This window comes from Symphalangus syndactylus, chromosome 8, assembly GCF_028878055.3.
Source record: "Symphalangus syndactylus isolate Jambi chromosome 8, NHGRI_mSymSyn1-v2.1_pri, whole genome shotgun sequence".
Classification (NCBI taxonomy): domain Eukaryota; kingdom Metazoa; phylum Chordata; class Mammalia; order Primates; family Hylobatidae; genus Symphalangus; species Symphalangus syndactylus.
In genome coordinates, this window is record NC_072430.2 from 63,575,517 (window position 1) to 63,589,160 (window position 13,644).

Genomic DNA, 13,644 nt, shown 5'->3' on the forward strand with positions numbered 1-13,644 from the left:
AGGCTCATTCAAATTGTCACAAATAATGAGATACCCTTCTTTTTTTGAGGCTGACTAATGTTCCATTGTGCATATTTACCACATTTTCTTTATCCATTCATCCATTGACAGGCACTTAGGTTGATTCCATATCTTGGCTATTGTGAATAGTGCTGCAATAACCATAGGGAATGCAGATATCTCTTTGATATACTGATTTCATTTCCTTTGGAAATATATCAATTTGTGAGATTGCTCGATCAATCCACAAATGGGTATTCTATTTTTCACTTTTTGAGGAACTTCCATACTATTTTCTATAATGTCTGTACTAATTTACTTTCCCACCAACAGTGTACAAGGGTTTTCTTTTCTCTACATCCTCACCAATACTTTTTAACTTTCATCTTTTTGATAATATCCATTCTAACTGGCGTGGAATGACATCTCATTGTGGTTTTAATTTGCATTTCCTTGGTGATTAGTGATTAGCATTTTTTCTTATACCTGGTGGCTATTTGTACGTCTTCTTTTGAGAAATATCTACTCAGATCCTTTGCCCATCTTTAAAAACTGGGTTACTTGTTTTTTTTGTTTGTTTGCTTGGTTTTGTTTTGCGATTGTTTGACTTCCTTGTATATTTTGGCTTTTTAACCCCTTATCAGATGTATGGTTTGCAAATATTTTCTCCTTTTCTGTAAGTTATCTCTTCACTCTGTTGATTGTTTCCTTTGCTGAGCAGGTTTTCATTTGATATATAATCCCATTTGTCTATATTCACTTTTATTGCCTGCACTTTTGAGGTTATATTTAAAAAAATAATTGCCCAGGCCAATGTTGTAGACCTTTCTTCTATATTTCCTTCTAGCAGTTGTATCGTTTTAAGTTTAGGTCATTAATCCATTCTGAGTTGGGTTTTGCATATAGGGTGAAATAAGAGTCCAGTTTCATTTTTCTGCATGTGGATATCCAATTTTCCTAACACCATTTGTTGAAGAGATTGCCCTTTCCCCATTGTGTGTTCTTGGCATCGCTGTCAAATCTCAGTTGATCATAAATAAGTTGACTTATTTCTGGGCTCTCTATTGTATTCTATTGGTCTATGTGTCTGTTTTTATGCCAGTACCATATAGGTTTGATTACATTAGGTTTATAGTATAGTTTGAGAAGTCAGAGAGTGTGATGCCTCTGGCTTTGTTCTTTTTGCTCGAGATTGCTTTGGCTATTCGGGGGTGTTTTGTGGTTCCCTACGAATATTAAGATTTTTTTATTTCTGTGAATAATGTCGTTGAAATTTTGGTAGGGATTGAATTGAGTCTATAGATGGCTTTGAATAATAGCATGGACATTTTAAGAATATTAATCTTTTTAATTCATAGGCTATCTTTCCATTTATTCCCATTATTTGTGTCTTCTTCAATGTCTTTCATCCATGTTTTATAGTTTTCAATGTATGGATTTTTCACCTCCTTGGTTGCATTTATTCTTAAGCATTTTTTGTAGCTTTTATAAATAGAATTAAAATTTTTTTTCAGATAGTTGTCAGTGTATAGAAATGCTCCTGATTTCTATGTGTTAATTCTGTATCCTGTAACTTTGCTCAATTTTTTTTATTAGTGCTAACAGCATTTTGGTGGAGTCGTTAGAATTTTCTCTATATAAGGTCACATCATCAGCAAAATATGTATTTTTAGTCACATAAGCTACTTTGGGGACAAATAAAGTGATGATACCAAATTAAACTGTTGCCTGACAGGTAGCTATTAAATGATGGGTTGAAATGTTAGCATTAGCTAGTGCTCTAAAGTCCAAATCTGGTGTGTAAAAATCAGTTACGGAGTCAACATACAATTTTTAAAGTGGGGAATGTCTGTGTGTTTCGGAAACCCATCTCTTGCACTTTTATCTACCTTTAAAAATCAAAGTTCATTCAGAAAAAAAATAAGGTTACCTCTAGGCAGCATAACTAGAGAAATTCCATTTCATAACGAAATTCTGCTATATAAACAGTAAAATTAAGGTTCCTAACCTTTAATGATGCTTCTATTTCCTATTGTGGATTAGCAACATGATGTTCTTATTAATGAAGTCTTTAGTTAGCAGATTTAATTACTATATATGCTACACACCTTACCAATTTCTACCTTCCATGTTTTGAGTTCAACAAATATTGAGCTATTACTTCTCTAGGCATTGCATAAATAGCTAATGAGACTATAACAAACAATATTTTGGCCCTTCCCTCAAGGAGCTCCCCTATGTTACCAATTTCAAAGTTTTTTAATACCGCAAATATGCTCAGTAGAAAGAACATATTGAATCAAGTCAGTCTTTGATGATTCAGAAGATACTTCCAGATCTTGTAGTATTCAAGGTCAAATTATGAGTACCAGTTATGGTGTAATCAAAGCCTTGACATTTTAGTTAATAGATATATATTGAGTAGGCTGAAATTAAGAATGTATTGCTTCTTGCACACCAATTTTGTAACTGAGAATCTCAGAGCACGATGAAACACCTGAAGACAAGGACTTTCATGAGCTACTTAAGAAAAGAAAGATACCCTTCTCCTTTTATAAACAGTGTTTGTTATCATTCAATCAATAGAATTTATTGAATCCTTACTGTACAAAGATACCTGTCCACTTTAAGTGACTCCCTTGATTCCACACAAGTGAGCATATGTATTTGTTTTATATTTGTTTGTATAGGGATACTCTGTTCCTTATGTTAGGGAAGCTACTCTAAGAAAAACTATCGCAAGGACAAAAAACCAAACACCGCATGTTCTCACTCATAGGTGGGAATTGAACAATGAGAACTCATGGACACAGGAAGGGGAACATCACACTCCGGGGACTGTTGTGGGGTGGGGGGAGGGGGGAGGGACAGCATTAGGAGATACACCTAATGCTAAATGACGAGTTAATGGGTGCAGGAAATCAACATGGCACATGGATACATATGTAACAAAACTGCACATTGTGCACATGTACCCTAAAACCCTAAAGTATAATAAAAAAAAAAAAAAAAAAAAAAAAAAAATCTTTCTAGAAAATATAAAAAAAAAAAAAAAAAAAAAAAAAAAAAAAAAAAAAAAAAAAGAAAAACAACACAGGCCGGGCGCGGTGGCTCACACCCGTAATCCCAGCATTTTGGGATGCTGAGGCAGGCAGATCACGAGATCAGGAGTCCGAGACCAGCCTGACTAACATGGTGAAACCCCGTCTCTACTAAAAATACAAAAATTAGCCAGGCATGGTGGCAGGTGCCTGTAATCCTAGCTACTCAGGAGGCTGAGGCAGGAGAATCGCTTGAACCTGGGAGGCGGAGGTTGCAGTGAGCTGAGATCGGTCACTGCACTCCAGCCTGGGCGACAGAGTGAGACTCCTTCTCAAAAAAAAAAAAAAAAAAAAAACCAGTAAAAATCTTTTTTTCCTTTTTTTAAAAAATGGATACATTGTTTCATTTAGATTCAGCTCTTCCTTTGAGAAATGCCTCTTCTACTAGCAAGGGAATAGTGCACAGAATTAATGTAGAATCAGTAGGACTCGGAGGACTGAGATTCTCTCAAGAGACACTGTGGATATGGGAAGTGACTCTACCAACAAAGGAAAACCAACAGTGATTGGAAGGGAAATGAGATTGTTTATCTGGTAGACAGTGAATTCTTTCCTCTTGGCAATATGAGTGTGCCGGGCAGGGGACACTAGCCTGAGAGAGTAACTGCTTCTTGATCTTCTAGCTTCCCAAGGTGAGGACTTGAAAAGGTGGTAGCCTCAGCCACCAAAGGCGGGACCAGAACTGGTGGAAAGATGATAGTTAAACTGAGGAAGAGTTGAAATGTAACTGAAGTTCCAACAATAGATAGATATTTTTGCTGACTTTAACACTTTTCCCCTCAAAACATTGAATTTGATCATATTTAAATGTTGTAGGATAAAGAAAAGTTCTTTTAATATAGCACTTTAGGTTAATTAAACTTTTAATACAACTTTATGGAAAGAATACTTGCCCCATTTCCTGATATTCTCAGGAGTGCTGGAGAAAGGGCAGAGAGACAAGCCCCCAGCAGCCTTCCATGAGCCGCACTGATCACATTTCACTAAAAAGTATTTAGTACTAATTGTGAATTTCCTACACATCACTAATAAGTATTTAATAATTACTAATTGACTACACTTTTTTTTTTTTTGAGACAGAGTTTTGTTTTTGTCACCCAGGCTGGAGTGCAATGGCGTGATCTCGGATTACTGCAACCTCTGCCTCCCAGGTTCAAGTGATTCTCCTGCCTTAGCCTCCCAAGTAGCTGAGATTACAGGCATGCGCCACCAGGCCTGGCTAATTTTGGACTATACGTTATTAATATGTATTTGTTAATTACTAATTTACTGCATGTTGCTAGTTAGGTTTGCATCTATTGCTAAGATGTCACCTGAAGCCCAATGCTCCTTGGAGATTTAGGTAAACTTGAACTAAACTGCTAACTTCAAGGCCTGTGAAAGTCTAGGATACCAATGCCTTATAACCCAGAAGATATCTATAAATTTCTAATACTTTACTTTTGCATGATCTTCTCTTTGTACTTCCATACCTGGGTCCATAAAGTGCACAATCTTGTGCAGAGATTTAAAACTTGCACAATTTTTGTAGACTTGACTAAAAGAAAATGCTATCTTTAGAAATATTTTTGTAATTATTAAGAGAATAAGTGAGTCCATAATAATATATATGTAAAGTTTTAGCTGGGCGTGGTGGCTCATGCCTGTAATCCTAGGACTTTGGGATTGCGAGGAGGAAGGATCGTGTGAGCCCAGGAGTTCAAGACCAATCCAGGCAACATGGCACGATCCCGTCTCTACACAAAATTAAAAAATTAGCTGAGTGTGGCAGCACATGTCTGTGGTTTCAGCTACTCAGGAGGCTGAGGCAGGAGGACTGCTTCAGCCTGGGATGTTAAGGCTTCAGTGAGCTACAATCACACCACTGTACTCCAGCCTGGATGACAGATTGAGACACCAACCGTAAAACACAAAATAAAAAAGTTTTACAATGAACCAGGGGCTGAAAAAGGTTTAGTTTGTAAAGTGTCTATGGGAAGTAATGATAAATGGGAAGAGAATTTTAACACAGCCATAGTGTAGAAGAACAAGAAATTATATATCTTTATTCAAGGTCTTAGCTGGATATATGCTTGATAGCTTTAGTGGCAGTACATCAGACTGGCCAGGCAGACTCATCCATAGAAATTTAAAGAAATCCAAAAATTATCTCAGATAAATATATATCTAAGAAGAAGGAAAGTCCTATATTTAAAAAATATTGTTATTAATTTGTGCCCACAAGAAACTTGAGAAGGAAGACATGAAACAAAGAAGAAACAATCCAAATAGGATATAATTTACAAGTTCATTGTATAGGATCACACAAAATCCAACACTTTTTTTTTTTTTTTTGAGACAGAGTCTCACTCTGTTGCCCAGGCTGGAGTGCAGTGGCATGATCTCAGCTCACTGCAACCTCTGCCTCCCACGTTCAAGTGATTCTCCTGCCTCAGCCTCCCGAGTAGCCAGGATTACAGGTGTCCACCACCATGCCCAACAAATTTTTGTATTTTTAGTAGAGATGGGGTTTCACCTTGTTGGCCAGGCTGGTCTCGAGCTCCTGACCTCAGGTGATCTGCCCACCTCGGCCTCACAAAGTGCTGGGATTACAGGCGTGAGCCACTGCACCTGGCCAATCCAACACATTTTATAATCCATTGGAGATAATGGTATAGAAAATGAAGGACGCAATAAGCAGATACTTTGTCAGAGATTATATCAGAAGGCAGAAAGAACAGTAACTTTTTGGAAAATAATCAAAAATGAATAAATTTCAGGATTCTGAGCAAACGAAGGGTAAAAGTCAGGAAATCAGTGAAATCATAGGTCATTTCATATATTTGACATCATATTCCTTGCTTCTTATTTAATTGATTTCAGATTTCCTATTAAAGGCCTTTATTGAAGAAACTTGCTTTCCCAGTCATGTGAAGAAATAAGCAACATAGTGGGTGTTTTGAGATCCTGCAATGGGAAGAGAGGTTGGGAATTTTTTAATTTTGGAGGTCAACTTATGTATTATGTGTATTTAAATCTAAATACAGTGAAGGTAACAAGTCTCAAGTGATATCCTGATTTATCCATTTATCTTTCAAGCTGAAGAACTTTATTTATTTATTGTAATGCAAATCTGTTGGGAATGAATTCCAGCTTTTGTTTTCAATTTGCTTCATTTTTGAAAGATATTTTCTCTGGATATTGAACTGTAGATTGGAAGCTTTTTCCCCTTAGCTCTTTAAATACGTCATTTCATTGTTCTCTGCATCTCTACTTTTTGTTGAGAAGTCATTTTTAATTCTTATTGTTGTCCCTCTGAAGGTAATGTGTCTCTTTCCTCCAGCTGCTTTTAAGATTTTTTTTTTGAGACGGAGTCTTGCTCTGTCGCCCAAGGCTGGTGTGCAGTGGCGGAATCTCAGCTCACTGACACCTCCAACGCCCGGTTCAAGCAATTCTCCTGCCTCAGCCTCCCGAGTAGCTGAGATTACAGGTGTGCAACACCATGCCTGGCTAATTTTTTTATTTTTAGTAGAGATGCGGTTTCACCATGTTGGTTGGCCAGACTGGTCTCGAACCCCTGATCTCAGGTGATCCACCTGCCTTGGCCTCCTAAAGTGCTGGGATTACAGCTATAAGCCAGCATGCCTGTCCTTAAGATTCTGTCCTTGTCTTTTGTTCTCGACAGTTTGACTATCATGTGTCTAGTGTGATTTTTTTTAAATTTTTTTATTTACCTATTTGGGGTTCTCTGAGCTTCTTGAAGCTATAGGTTGATTGTTGGTCATTATCTCTTCAAATAATGCATCTGTCTGTTCTTTCTCCTTTCCTTCTGAAATTCAGATTACATATATATATATATATCTCCAAATCTTAGTGGGTGAGCTCTCAAGACACAGCAAAAGAGGGTCAGTAAGAAAACATTTGACTGAACATCAGAGAGAAAAAGAATACAAAATAATGGAAAAGAGGCTAAGAGACATGTAGAATATAGTAAAACAATCAAACATACATATATATGTTAAAATTATGTATATATAATAAATAAAAATTATATAAATATATAAAAATGATATGTGTATATGTAAAAATTATATATAGAGTTGATTCTCATTATTTGATTCTATAAGAATTTATAGAATTATAAGAATTTATAGAATTTATTATTTGGTTCCATAAAGTCACCATGAACCCCAAATTAATGAATACTAAATTGTCATCCTTAGGGAAAATACAAGATTAGGTTGTTTAACTTACATTATTGATTCATTAACATTGAACTCATGGCCAACAGCATTATAACTCACACCTGAACAAAGCTCTAAAACATCTATTTTCTCTGTAAGGCACATGACAGCCTTCTTGGTCTTAGGAACACTAGGACCATTTTAAATAGCAAAATCAGCAACAAAAAGCACAATCATATAAAAAAGTGGCACTCAGTAGTGAAAAGGATGGTCTATTTAGTAGTGTTATACATATACATATACAATCAGTTCAGGATTGCTAAGTAGGGACTTATGCAAGTAAACAGTTAACCAAACTACCCCCCTCTATATTAAGTTACCAGGGGCAGGCTCATGCCTGTAATCGCAGCACTTTAGAAGGCCAAGGCCGGCAGATCGCCTGAGGCCAGGAGTTTGAGACCCGTCTGGCCAACATGGTGAAACCTCGTCTCTACTGTATATGTAGTGTTCACATCATGACATCTGAAACAAGAAAGCAGACATTGCCTTGTTTGACCCCAGCTGGGAGCATGCATGTTGGGTGACTCAAATTTTTTGCCCTCTGTGCATCCACATGTCCCAAAACACTTCAAAAGCCTGGGAGCTTTGGTTTTGGCATTATTAATAAATTTTAGTGAGTAGAATTCTCAAATAAGGAATCTGAGAATTATAAAGGTCAGTTTATATCTATATAAATATATTTATAATTTTTATAATGTATATTAGCATAAGTAGTATACTGTTATATATTTTAAAGTATACATATGTTTTAAAATAGAAATTAAATTAATTACATATTTTATATCTGTCTATATATGTATATATATTTTTTCCAAATTATCCATCTCTTTTAGCTGTTACAGTGGGAGTAGTGTTCTGTGCTTCCTATTCCTTCCTATTAGAAACAGGGGTCCTTAATCAACATTTAAAAATAGTTACTACATTTCCTGATAGCATTATTTTCTACTAAAAACGTCTATTACTAGAGCACTTAGGAACTTGCTGCAAGACTCAGGTTTGGCCATATGCAGATAACAATTTCTGAAACTTTTGAATTATTTTTTTCTAATTATTAGTATTAACTTCCTTTCCAGTTTTATTCTGACCCAGTTACATTTTGTCTTTTTACCGGTCCACTTTAAGCAAGGCTGGTAAAATGCCCATATCTGCCGGTGAGTTGAAACAGTTATTAAAATGGACGACGTCAGCTTGAGTTTTCCTGTAACTTGAAAGGAAATCTCATGGTGACAGCATGAGAGTTTCCTATAAAATACTGATTTCTAAACAGATTATAGATCAATACTGGTTGAATGAGCACCTCCCCCTGATGGAAGCAGGGTATATGTCCCCACATCTGCTTCACAGAAGAGACAGAAAAGCAAAGTCCCGGGCAGGTAGGAGATGCACTGAGGAAGGAACGACCTGGGAGGATGGAGGAGTGTGGAAGGAGGACGGGGTGGGGCAGAAAATAGCAAAGGAGCTGGAGAAAACCTTTCCACCATGCTCTGAATTAGTCTCCATCTTAATTCTACCTTCTTCCTATTTCCCCGGATCTCTGTAGATTTTTTTTTTTTTTTTTTGAGACAGGGTTTCGCTCTTGTTGCCCAGTCTGGAGTGCAATGGCGCGATCTCAGGTCACCACAACCTCCGCCTCCTGGGTTCAAGTGATCCTCCGGACTCAGCCTCCCAAAGTGCTGGGATTACAGGCATGAGCCACCACGCCTGGTGGGTCTCTGTAGATTTTTAGAGAAACATGGAAATAGAGGTGAAGCTAAGGGAAAACAGAGACCCCACTGCAAGAGTTGCAGGGAAAGTGAGTAAGAAAAACGCTTGCTAGGAGAAGGCACCAGAAGTAGCTCTTGAGAGCAGAGCTGAAAGAGCATCCCCAAGCAGAAGGGATCTCAGAGAAGGAGGGTTCATTACAGGGATCACTGCCGGAGATCTTGAAGGCCCAAACACAGAGAGAGGTTTTGTTTGGTTTTATTTTTCCCTTCCCTAGTGACATTATGAGTGGCCTTGGGAGATGCCTCTCCCAGAGATGGAGGCCTACAGAACTCAGTCATCACATGCAAGCTCTAGTAGTAATGCTTTTTGAACCAGTTTCCTTTTAACAAATCTCCTTTATTCAGTGCTGTGTTAATTTGTAAAGGTTTGGATCACCCAATGGGCCTTGTTTTTTCTTTTCTCAGTTCAGGATTGCTAAGTAGGGACTTATGCAAGTAAACAGTTAACCAAACTACCCCCCTCTATATTAAGTTACCAGGGGCAGGCTCATGCCTGTAATCGCAGCACTTTAGAAGGCCAAGGCCGGCAGATCACCTGAGGCCAGGAGTTTGAGACCAGTCTGGCCAACATGGTGAAACCTCGTCTCTACTGAAAATACAAAAAAATACCTGGACATAGTGGTGCACGTTTGTAATCCCAGCTACTCAGGATGCTGAGGCACAAGAATCACTTGAACCTGGGAGGTGGAGGTTGCAGTGAGCTGAGATAGCAGACTGCACTCCAGCCTGGGTGCAGAGTGACATTCTGTCTCAAAAAAGAAAAAAAAATTTTCCCAGGGTGCTTTGACCAGATGTCTCTTTCCACTGTGAAAAGGGTATCTGCTGTCCCATTGGAACTCCGACCTAAATTGTAAGTGTCCTTATAAGGCAGAACAGGCAGGAGAGGAGAATCATTTCGAGATGATGAATTGGCTATGATCCCACAACTAGAGGACAAATTTTCCCTCAATCAGATGAAAAAACAATAACATCTATCATAATACATGTAATCTGTTTACAAACACTGTAAATGAGTGTGTGTGTGTGTGTGTGTGTATGATTTGTGAGGAAGCAGCATACAGTGCCTCTTTAGACATGCCTTGAGCCCTAGAACCATCAAGCAGGCCGCCCTTGGGAAGAAAATAAAGTTTCATAGATAGGCCTTAAAGGGTGCTGTTATTTTGTACTTTTTGGGAGTTGGTGAGATGAAAATTCCACAGTATCACTTAGAAATGTTGTGGCACTTCTGAAAACAGTGAGCTTATAATATGATATCTCAGGCAGTAGGGATAAAAAATATTCAGTTTGCCAAAAGAAATGAAAGCAGGTGTCAATACAAAAACTTGTACATGCGTGTTCAAAACAGCATTATTCATAACAGCCAAAAAGTGGAAACAGCCCAAATGCCCACTGACTGATGAGTGCATAAAGAAGATGTGGTATATATACATATAATGGAATATTATTCCGCAATAAAAGGAATGGAGTAGTTAATTTGTGCTGTCAAATAGATGAACTTTGAAAATATTAAGTGAAAGAAGCCAGTCACAAAAGGCCACACAGTATGATTCCATTTACACAAAACATCCAGAATAGGCACATCTATAGGTACAGGAAATAGATCAGTGGCAGCCAGGGGCTGGGGTAAGATGGAGAGGAAATGGGGAGTGGCCGCTAATAGATACAAGCATACTTTGAAGACATTGTGGGTTTGGTTCCAGACCACAGCAATAAAGCAAATATCACAATAAAGCAAGTCTCACAAGTTTTTTGATTGCCGGTGCATAAAAAAGTTATGTTTAGATCGGGTGCGGTAGCTCACACCTGTAATCCCAGCACTCTGGGAGGCTGAGCTGTGTGGATCACCTGAGGTCAGGAGTTCGAGACCAGCCTGGCCAACATGGTGAAACCCCGTCTCTACTAAAAAATACAAAAAATTAGCCAGGAGTGGTGGCGGGTGCCTGTAATCCCAGCTACTCTGGAGGCTGAGACAGGAGAATCACTTCAACCCACTAGGTGGAGGTTGCAGTGAGCCGAGATCATGCCACTGCACCCCAGCCTGGGTGACAGAGCAAGACTCCATCTCAAAAAAAAAAAAAAGTTGCGTTTATACTGTAGAGTAATATATTAAATGTATTATGTCTAAAAAAGCAATGTACATACCTTAATTAAAATATGCTTTATTGCTAAAAATTCTAACCATTTTTGAGGCTTCAGTGACCGATAATCTTTTTGCTGGTGGAGGGTGTTGCCTTGATGTTTATGGCTGCTGACTGATCAGTGTGTTGGCTGCTGAAGGTTGGGGTGGCTGTGGTAACTTCTTAAAATAAGAAAACAGTGAAGTTTGCTGTGTCAATTGATTCTTCCTTTCACAGAAGATTCCTCTATAGCATGCAATGCTGTTTGAAAGCATTTTACCCACACTAGAACTTTTTCCAAAATTAGTCAATTCTCTCAAACCCTGCTGCTGCTTTATCAACTAAGTTGATGTAATGTTCTAAATCCTTTGTTGTCATTTCAACAATGTTCACAGCATCTCCACTAGGAGTTGATTCCATCTCAAGAAACTACTTTCTTTGCTCATCTATAAGAAGCAACTCTTCATCCATTAAAGTTTTATCATGAGATTGCAGCAATTCAGTCCCACCTCCAGGCTCCACTTCTCATTCTAATCGACTTGTTATTCCCACATCTACAGTTACATCTTCCACTGAAGTCTTGAAGCCCCTCAAAGTCATCCATGAGGGTTGGAATCAACTTGTTCCAAAATCCTGTTGATGTTGATATTTTGACCTCCTCCTATGAATCACAAATTGTGCTCAATGGCATCCAGAATGAGAGTTCTTTCCAGATGGTTTTCAATTGACTTTGCACAGATCCATCGGAGGAATTTTTATCTATGGAAGCTATAGCCTTACAAAATGTATTCCTTAATAATAAGACTTGAAAGTCAAAATTACCCCTTGATTTATGAACTGCAGAATGAGTGTTGGGTTAGCAGGCATGAAAACAACATTAATATTTTTGTACATCTCCATCAGAGCTCTTGGATGATCAGGTACATTGTCAATGAGTGGTAATATTTTGAAAGGATTTTTTTTTTTTTTCTGAGCAGTAGGTCTCAAGAGTGGGCTTAAAATATTCAGTAAATCATGCTGTAAACAGATGTGCTGTCATCCAGGCTTTGCTGTTCCATTTATACAGTACAGGTAGAATAGTTAGCATAATTCTCAAGGGACCCAAGATTTTCAGAATGGTGAATGAGCATTAGTTTCAACTTAAAGTCACCCACTGCATTAGCCTCTAACAAGAGAGTTAGCCAGTTCTTTTGAAGCGTTGAAGGCAAACACTGACCTCTCTAATTAGAAAAGTCCTAGATGTCATCTTTCTCCAAATCAGGCTGTTTTATTTACATTGAAAATATGTTGTTTAGTGTAGCCACCTTCGTCAATGATCTTAGCTTGATCTTCTGGATAATTTACTACAGCTTCTACCTCAGCACTTGCTGCTTCACTTTGCATTTTTATGTTATGGAGATGGCTTCTTAAACTTTGTGAACCAACCTCTGCTAGCTTCCAGCTATTCTTCTGTAGCTTCCTCACCTCTCTCAGCCTTCAGGGAATTTAAGAGTTATGGCCTTGCTCTCAATTAGGCTTTGGCTTAAGGGAATGTTGGGGTTGGTTTGATCTTTTATCCAGACTACTCAAACTTTCTTTATTTCAGCAATAATGCTGTTTGACTTTCTTATTGCTCATGTGTGCACTAGAATAGCACTTTTAATTTCCTTCAAGAATTTTTCCTTTGCATTTATAACTTGGCTAACTATTTGGCTCAAGAGTTCAAGCTTTTGGCTATCTCAGCCTTCAGCATTATACATGCTTTCCTCACTAAGCTTAATCATTTCTAGCTTTCTATTTCAAATATCAGACTTATGACTCTTCCTTTTGCTTGAACACATAAAGGCCTTTGTAGAGTTATTAAATTCGTGTAATTGCGATATTGTTGTGTCTCAAAGAATAGGAGGGCCAAGAAGGGGGAGACGGGGGAAGAGCCAGTTGATGAAAGAGTCAGAACACAGACAACATTTATCAATTAAGTTTTCCATCTTCTATGGGCACAGTTCGTGGTGTCCCAAAACAATCACGATAATAATATCAAAGATCACTGATCACAACACCATAACATATAATAATAATGAAAATGTTAGAAATATTGCAAGAATTACCAAAACATGACAGAGACATGAAGTGAGCACATACTATTAGCAAAATGGCACCAATAGACTTGCTCGACACAGGGTTGCCACAAACCTTCAATTTGTAAAAAACGCAGCATCTGTGAAACACAGTAAAGCAAAGCACAATAAAATGAGGTATGCCTGTACAGGATTTTTTTAGGGAGTAATTTTCCAAAATTGATTATGATGATACTAACACAATTCTGTGAATATACTAAAAATCATTTAATTAGATGATTTTCCTTGGCAATTATATGGTATATATTTTTTAAAAGCCATTACAAAATATCCCATATGCCCAAAAAGGAATAATGGCAAGGCATGGAATTTGGAAATCTTGA

At 37.8% G+C, this 13,644-nt stretch overlaps 1 pseudogene; it reads right to left on the minus strand.

The window, feature by feature from the left end:
* Window positions 1–3,688: 3,688 nt before the first annotated feature.
* Window positions 3,689–13,024, minus strand: LOC134737421 (tigger transposable element-derived protein 1-like; annotated as a pseudogene).
* Window positions 13,025–13,644: the final 620 nt, after the last annotated feature.